This window comes from Pinus tabuliformis, chromosome 1_2 (genome assembly GCF_031772625.1).
Source record: "Pinus tabuliformis cultivar Carrire ecotype Pingquan chromosome 1_2, CPIR1, whole genome shotgun sequence".
Classification (NCBI taxonomy): Eukaryota; Viridiplantae; Streptophyta; class Pinopsida; order Pinales; family Pinaceae; genus Pinus; species Pinus tabuliformis.
In genome coordinates, this window is record NC_142298.1 from 423,084,857 (window position 1) to 423,093,970 (window position 9,114).

A 9,114-nucleotide genomic window follows, 5' to 3' on the forward strand; every position below is an offset into this window, starting at 1 on the left:
GTTGGAGTCTATGACTCCATACGTAGTGTTTCTTTGCCCCAAAACTAAGGGCCAAAGTTGAGGATCAAATCTATATCTTCTAATAAGTCAAAATTAGACTTCAAAGAATCCTTTCGCATAGGAATAAATGAAGTTTTAGTCCATTATTTTTGCATTCAAGTTGCTATGATAATTTTCGTGGATATGCTAGCATTAGCTATAGGCCATTGAATTTCCAAACAAGCCCATTTTCCTTGAAGTGATTCCACTGACCCAGTACATATTCTACCACTAAGATGGAAGGGACTTAAACATTCATCATAATTTGAACTTGAGCGAACTAAGGACTAGCAAGTGCAAACCTCTAAGATACTTTTAAGTAGCATATCTTGAATGATTTCCTTGGATTGATTATGGGAGAATGACAAAAGATGGAACGATTAGGTATAAAAGGGATTGGGAGACCATGTAATATTTCCTTTTCAGGATATGGTCAAATGGATGGAATTAAAGGGGATAGGAGCTAGGCATTGGGATCACTCAGAGTTATTTATTTGTTTTGCCTTCGTTGAGAACTTGGCAAGGCCAGTTCTAGTTTGATCCTAGGGACGAAAACTCCGTTGGAGTAATTTGTTGGTGGATCCATCCAGGGTCTACGATTGTGCTTAAGTGTTGCGATTTCTCATTTGATGAGCAACCTTAATTTGTTTGGTGGATCCATCCAGGGCCTACGATTGCGCTTCAGCGTTGCAATTTCTCATTTGATGAGCAACCTTAATTTGTTTGGTGGATCCATCCAGGATCTACGATTGTGCGTCAGTGTTGTGATTTCTCATTTGATGAGCAACCTTATGCCATTGGCGAGGGTTTCTTATGTTAATTACTCTAGCATGTATTATTTGCATTAATTAACTGAAAAAGGTGGTTGAAGTTCTAGATCCCTTATGTGTTCTGTCTTTGTTGAAAGCTTGTGTTAATTAGAAAATTATAGTGTGCTAGATCTATCCAAAATTTTAAGGTTTGGAATCTTACAGTGGTATCAGAGTTGTGCATCCTGCCAGCCTATGCAAGAAACTTCAGTGAGATTTATTCTCAACCTAGCCGACATTTCCATCTTCGGTAATATTTGATATCACCCTAATTGGTATCTCATTTTTTAGGAGTCGTCTATTTAGGCGGAGGAATTGCCCGGACAGCCAAAAGTGACCCGAATCTGGGCAAAAAAATTTCAAAAAATCTTGTAGAGACAGTGTTTGAATCGTGTTTTTGATGGTGGAAATGGATTCAACAATCAAAAACGTCTAAGACACCTAAACTTTTGAACTTTAACAATTATAACTTGGATTTACAAAAATCCTTGCCAGATTTTATCTAAATATGACCGAATTTCCATAACTTTCCGGGCAATTCCTCCGGCTAGTTAGACAACGACCATTTTTTTAACCCTATTTGGTATGTCACTTTTAAATTGGAAAACCAGATCTATATCATCAAAATCTTTGCTAGCAGGAAGTTTCACAAAATACAAATAAAAATAAAAATAAAAAAATCATCATTTTTCTAGAGCCTCGTGTTGATTAATCTCTGGGGTGTTTGGGCACTAATCTCAGTTTCTCTGCAGGATTTTATGACAAGTGACCAAATCGAGATTAATACTTGGGACTGTTGCAACCTGTAAGAAGGCCGAGAGCCCATTCTGAATTAGTTTAATTGCAGTACAGAGGGGCTTGGTCGCATATTGGTATCATCATACATTACAGGATTGAGGACAAGAAGCTCTAAATTACTCTAAGGACAGCTGCATCTCGAAAGTTGGGAGCTTTATTATGACTTAGATCGCTCCCCACTTATTCTCCAGGTACAACCACTTTGACTCTCAAACGCTTGGAATAACACCATGGGATTAATGCCCGTTTCACTCTAAGGTCTCCCTCTTGTTTTTACGTTGTTGTGTGTCAGCATCAATGGCATTCGTAAAGGGAGGACTCTCTGAGAGCAACCCAAATTACTAGCAGGAGAATCTCAAGTAATGGTGGAAATAAACCCCAAACGAATCAGATGAATTAGGGAGTCGAACCGAATCACGATCCAAAAAGGGATATAATAGTAGTGGGGAAACGGGCTTGTGAAGTTTGCTAGAAATTTTTCTTAAGCTCACCTCAGAGTTTAGAAATTTGAAAGGTGAGTTTAAAAGGGTATGGTTTGTGTATAAAATAATAATAATAATAATAAAAGAAGAAAAAGAAAAAAGTGAAGGGAGAATTATTTTTAAGTTTGTGGTTATAATATTTTTGGGAAAGTATGGTTCACAGAATATCCCTATTAAGAATTAATGTATTTTTGCATATTTTCTTGTTTTGATATAAGATGGACTATCTTGAAGAAGCCTTGGAAAACGCCTAGAAACTTCTTGATGAACTAGTGAAAATATATGGTCCTTTACGCAACAATACCTTTTTAGACCAAAATGATGGTCAAAGTAGCAGACCAGTCTTGAAAAGAGTCCATGTTATTCTGTAGACGAAGTGCCCATGGGAGGTGAAGGAAGAATAAGGAAGAGGGACTAAGCTCTTCACGCTTGGATCTTAATTGCAACAAACAAAGTTAGACATAGACCTTCATAAGTTAGAGGAATTAGACACATGTCTATTCAGGGTGGGACAACTAGAATGGAAGAAACTCAGTTGGGCTCTCAAGCCAACCATGCTTGCATTAATACAACCTAGACTCTGGGAGCATCATTGTGAAGAGGCCAATTCGCAGTTGCTTCTTGTCTCAGCTAAATCATAGCTTTAACATCGCCACTATTTCCTTACAATAATGATATCATGAGAGAGATATTGCAGTTGATAGTAGAAGCCCTTCAGGGGTTGAACAACATCATGATTCCTACCTTTCAGAAGTAGCGCAAAATCTTAGAACTCATGGCAGAGTTTAGCTTTTTCATATTCATGCTAAATATGTAATGTGATGACTTAATCTTTCAAGTGTTCCAGAACTTTTGCACCAACATTACATCAGCCCATCCAGGCCGTGTCAAAACAAGCATGCAAAAAACCATGTCCGTGTTCTTTCAAGGAGATGCTGACATCTGCAAGATACTAAGATCCAAACTATTGACCATTCGGAGGAAGGAACTAATTGTATTACCAACCACCTATAATCTAGTGGAGAAGTTGTTCATGCAAAACATAAAATTGCTCAGAAGGGTGCTGACTAAGAAGGAGCTTAAAACAGTTGATGGAGGAAGCAAGAACGAAGGTAGTAAAACCTGCAGCAAGAATGAACTAAGAAGAAGAGGACTATGTTTTATCTGCAAGGGACCTTGAGAACTTAACCATTCATGTATAGGTGATAGGAAGAAGGTAACAAGGATAGAACAAGAGGAGATTCCTTCAGATCATGGGGAGTCTTCTATAGTTGATTTTCAAGATGGTGAGGAGCAACATGATATTATCCAGGGAGACTTGCAAGATGATAAGCATTTGAAGTGCATGAGGAAATTCTCCCTGATGGTATTGATGAGGTAGTCTCCTATACAATTGAGTCCATAAGTTTCCAGGGGGATGTCCATAAAGAATATGAGCAGTCAAGTATAGATAGCAGTCCACCAGTGCACCTATGTTCAATAATTGGAGAAGATGAACAACATATTGTCTTCACAGATAGAGGAGGCCAGGGAAACTTGAGTGAAGAGACAATATAGTGAACCAACATGATGAGCATGATCATGAGGAGCAGCATGATAGACATAATGTGCAAAATGAACCATTCCCAGAGAGTCGGTCAAAGGCTCAAGTTGAAGCCGTGGTCGTGAGGAATCTGGTGCAAATAGGTACAAAGACATTTAGCAGGGCACCATAATTGCTAGTAGAGGACTTTTGGGGAAAGATCACGTGTTTCAAGACAAATATTATGATGTTGAAGTTCATAAGGCTATGTGCTGAGTCAGCAACCAAACTGTCTAGTGTAGAAGAACGTCCCATGTCCCTCACAAGGCAACAGGAGGAATACACTTGGGTGTTCCAAAGAAACCCTCTATAGGAGTACATAGATAGGACTTGCAGCACTACCAAACCATCTTTATACAAGGCAGAGTTCTACAAATGGATCGTGTTGGGTGAACGGGTGGAGCATCATGAGTTGAGCCTTTGACAACATCAACATGGTAGACTTATTCCATGTGCAAGCATTCGTGCGTTATATCCTTCCCACAAGATGGATTGGAAAAAGATTATAAGTCGTAACTCTATTGATGAGATACTCTTAGTGTAACAACCCAAAATAAACATGTAATTAACCAAGAAATTTATATTAAACATGCAATTATCACTAATTAACTTCAAGTTCAAAACTATGGATAGCACCCTTACCTGAGATTTTGGTTGAAGTTTGCTAACTGCAACAAGGTTTTGGGGACGACTCTCCACCCAACCGTAGGCTCAATTGCACAAGGTCTTGCTACAACTAGCCACCCTCGAGCCCTCAATCAACGTACTACTGCCAGTGAATCCTCTGTCTTAGAACACTATTCTCCCAAGAGAATGAAAGATAGAATCTTGGAATGATGGAATGCCTCTCATCTTCCTCACCATCTATTAAATAGAGCAAACATTAGGAGGGGAACCACATGCACACACTCCATGTGTCAACATGCAACTTTCTGCTTTCTTGTTTTATTCTTTTGTTTTTACTTTTTGATAGTTTTACTAATTTTTACTATTTTTCTTGTTTTATTTCTTTTGTTTTTACTTTTTGATAGTTTTACTGATTTTTACTATTTTTCTTGTTTTATTTCTTTTATTTATATTTATTTAGAGCATGTAATTAATTTATTATTATTTATTGTTTATTATTTAATATTTATTAATATTTATTATTTTTATTATTTATTATTTATTATTAAGGGACATTACACTTAGCCAAGGGCATATTGCAGCATGGGCAGTGATAGAGGGTTGAGATGGTATCATAACCCATAGGTCTCAAGACTTAGGTGGCATTGGGATCTAGGAGAATCTATTGGGGGCAGAATTGACCGGAGGATTATTTGGGATCCGGTGAATCTATTGAGGGAAGGATTGGCTGGAGGATTATTTGGGATCAAGGTATCGAAGGATGCATTCAGGATCATTTACAATGGAGGCATGGATAAGCACAGTGGGTTGTATAGGACCCTGATATAAATATACAAATGCTTCTATTGTGGATAACAATGGATTGCTTGAGGGCAAGCAATATTTGGGTGGGAGCATTTGTAATATTCCCTTTTCTAGATATGGTCAAATGGATAGAATCTACCCCTATTATTTATTATGGTATTTTCCTTCATTTTTGAGGGAAAATAATAAATAAGGTTTCTAGAGAGTCCATCAAGACTATAAAAGGCAATAGCAGCTAGGCATTGGGATCATCAAGAGTTATTTATCTAATTTACCTTTGTTGAGAACTTGGCAAGGCTAGTTCCAGTTTGATCCCAAGGACGAAAACCTCGTGGGAGTAATTTTTCTAGTGGATCCATCCAGGGTCTACGATTATGCTTCAATGTTGTGATTTCTCATTTGATGGGCAACCTTGCATGCCATTGGCGAGGGTTTCTTATATTAATTATTATGGCATGTATTATTTGCAATAATTAATTAAATAAAGTGGTTGCAATTCCATATCCCTTATGTGTTCTTATCTTGGTTGAAAGCTTATGTTAATTAGAACACTATAGTTTACTAGATCTATCAAAATTTTTAAGGTTTGGGATCTTACAAACCATGGGTTGAGGAGGCTATGAAGTCTTCATCCATAATGTGGGAGGGCATCTAAGAATGGATCTTTTGGGTGAGAAGATTATATGGAATCATAGGTTGAATGCTTAGTGAGGGTCAAGATCATTGAAGTGTTCCAATACTTGGATTGGAACCATTCCAAGAATAAACAAAAATGAAGAGAAATAAGCGTAGTGGCACCTGCTCTCCTAAGGTTGGATTGCACCAACAAATCCTAAAGTGTAGAGGAAGGCATCTTCATGTAATACCAATAATCAAATGAGTAATATGTTTGTATTGATAGTAGAATTGATTGATAACAAATGAAGGGGGCATCTTTTAAAACAACTATCATATTATCACTTCTCCACTAACATAGTGGTGAGTGATTAATGCATATAACTTACCCCTATCCACTAACTTAGTTATGAGTCATCAGTATAAGTAATTTCAACTAACCTAGTGACATGGCATTATTGAGATTATGGAAAACAAAATAATAATCTAATGTATACAATACATTAAGTATAGGTAAACGATATTTCATTCCCCTTAAATAAACTTATGTTATCTCTAATCATATCACTAATCACTTACTTAATGCTTACATAATAAAAGTAGGTATGTTTATACAAATGACATTTGTTAAAATATCAAGTCATTATTAAGCTATCGAACTCAATGACTAACCAATACAATAACAACATGCATTACGTATATATAAGTCTTCTTGTCATTGGTTGTGTTAGGGAGATGGAGATGGGTCTTTCACAGTGGGCGATTTTGCCAAAGAGACTCTCACAATCAGAGGGAAAGTGATCAGAAGAGTGGCTCTGGGCTGTGGCCATGACAATGAAGGGCTCTTTGTTGGAGCTCCAGGGCTTCTGGGTCTGGGCCGAAGGACACTCTCGTTTCCATCTCAGACAGGGGCACAATTCAGCAAACGATTTTTTACTGTTTACTCTACAGGATCGTGTCTGGAACCTCTAGTTCCCTAATTTTTGGTGCAGCTGCAGTACCCAAATCTGCAATTTTTACACCGCTCCTGATCAAACCAAAGCTCGATACTTTCTACTATGTTGAGCTGGTGGGAGTAAGCTTCGGTGGGAGGAGTCTTACCTCCATTCATGCCTCTGTTTAGGATGGATGCTACTGGCAATAGCGGAGTTATCATCGATTCTGGAACCTCTGTGGCTCGTTTGGTTGAGTCTGCTTACACTGCAATGAGGTAGGCTTTCAGGGCAGGGACTGGTAACCTGAAATCTGCAGGTGGGTTTTCTCTGTTTGATACCTGCTATGATAGGGTTGACAACTGTGAAAGTTCCCACCGTGGTCTTTCATTTCCATTGCCGAGCCGATGTCTCTCTGCCTGCTACTAATTATCTCATTCCCGTGGATAGTTCTGCCATTTTCTGTTTTGCCTTTGCTGGAAACACTGGTGGGCTCTCCATTATTGGCAGCATCCAGGAGCAAGGGTACCGTGTAGTGTTTGACAGTCTGACAAATCTTGTAGGATTTAAAGCTGGTTCATGGCTGGCCTAGGAGAGCTCTGTCTATTTGATTTTGAGTTTTACTTGTATGGACTGCCTAACTTAAATCTTCTCATATACCGCCCCCTGCTATTGTTCTTCCTAAGATTGAAAATGTATTTGGGTATATGTTCATACATTGTCCAAATATATGGAATCTCCATGCCTATTTTTTTAATCTAAAGGTTGTAATGTTTTTATATTTTTATATGAATCAAACTATTCTGCTTGAGTTTTGTCATTCCAAAATTGTGATCGTCCTGCACAAAAGCACAGGCCGACCATCCGACGCTAGTTTCCAATACGGTGAAGGTGGAAGAGAAAGGACGGACCGAAATCAAATATATCCTTTGAAATTGGGTTTATAGTTATACAGCTATATTTGCGTATACCTTATATCTCCTTACATGTAATTTTAATCCGATTGAATTTTGAATGCAGTAATGGGCATTTGCAGTTATCTTTCTGATCAATTTTAATGCATTTTTCAATATTGATGTAGACAAGTTTCGTGAGAGGGAGTTATTTGTTAAGATCGGACATTTTTATTTGACATTTTTTCCTCCATAGCTTGACTAGGAAGTTTACATAATTAACAGTTACATTAAGAACGAAGGAAACTAATTAATCTTAATTAAATTAAATTGGTATATTAATGTCAAAGTTGGTAATATAATTTATAACGTCAAAGTTGGTAATATAATTAATAAAATATTTAATGGGAAATACCAAAGAAGAGAATTAATGGAAGCATGGATGAAAGGAAATGAGATAGGAATAATGAAAAAATTTAAAGAAACTATAAGGGAATGATGAAAAAATTGAAGAGGTTTTTTTTTGAAATGAGACATGTTTTGGATAAGCATTTTTAATATTTAAGGTTATTAAGAAATTTATATAATTTGGTATAGGTTAGTTTAGAATATTGGTCCTCATTAAATTGTTAATTAAGATTAAATATTTTATGATAGAAAAAATAAAAAATAAAAGTATTTTTATCTAGATATGTTTTGGATAAGCATTTTTTAAATTCAAAGTTATAAGAAATTCATATCATTTGGCGTTATGTTGGTTTAGCCTTTGATGTTGTTGATAAAGATAAAAAATCTCCTCAATAAAAGAAGGTTTATTGTTAAAAGTCATGAATATTTATAAAATTTTATATAATCTTAAAAACAAAACAATTATCTTTTAATTTCATAGTAAGAAAACTGGAAAATAAATTCTAACATTACTATTTTATTTGAAATATTTCTTATTAAAAATGTGAAAAAAGGAAAAATTAAATAAATCTTTCAAAAAAACAAAACAATCTTTCTTAAACTTCTCCAAAAATTGGAAAACATTTTTTTATATTACGATGATTTTCCTTGACTTATGAAAGAAAATTAGTTAAATGCATGCAATCTAGTTTTAATCACTCTTTAAAATAATCAAAGGAGGCAACCATTGTGAGCAAATAAAGGGAGTGCTAAAATTGAAGAGTTTTCTCACTTTTATTTTGAATCAAACCTTTGTTATCTTTGATCTATCTCTTCACAAAAATTCAACATGCAATTAGACATCCATAAATTTAGCGAAAAATAGTGACAAGCTGAGCTATTTTATTATCAAAGAGGAGTGTACAATATATGTATGAAATATGTGCACCTGGGCTTGCTAAAGCAAGCTAGACAAACCCCAGGTGAGAAAATGTGCTGCCCAAATGCTGGAAAGTGCTTCCTCTTCAAAGTTTCCATTGGCCCTGGAAATCTACTATTGCTCGCTGGAAAGGGACCGTTGTTTGACCCTCTAGAGTGCTCAGAAAATTCTGTAAAATTAACCTTGGGCTCTCCTCACCAAATTAA

General features: G+C 36.3%; 1 pseudogene; it reads left to right on the forward strand.

Moving 5' to 3' along the window:
- Positions 1 to 3,038: 3,038 nt before the first annotated feature.
- On the forward strand, positions 3,039 to 7,606 carry LOC149206156 (aspartyl protease family protein 2 pseudogene; annotated as a pseudogene).
- Positions 7,607 to 9,114: the final 1,508 nt, after the last annotated feature.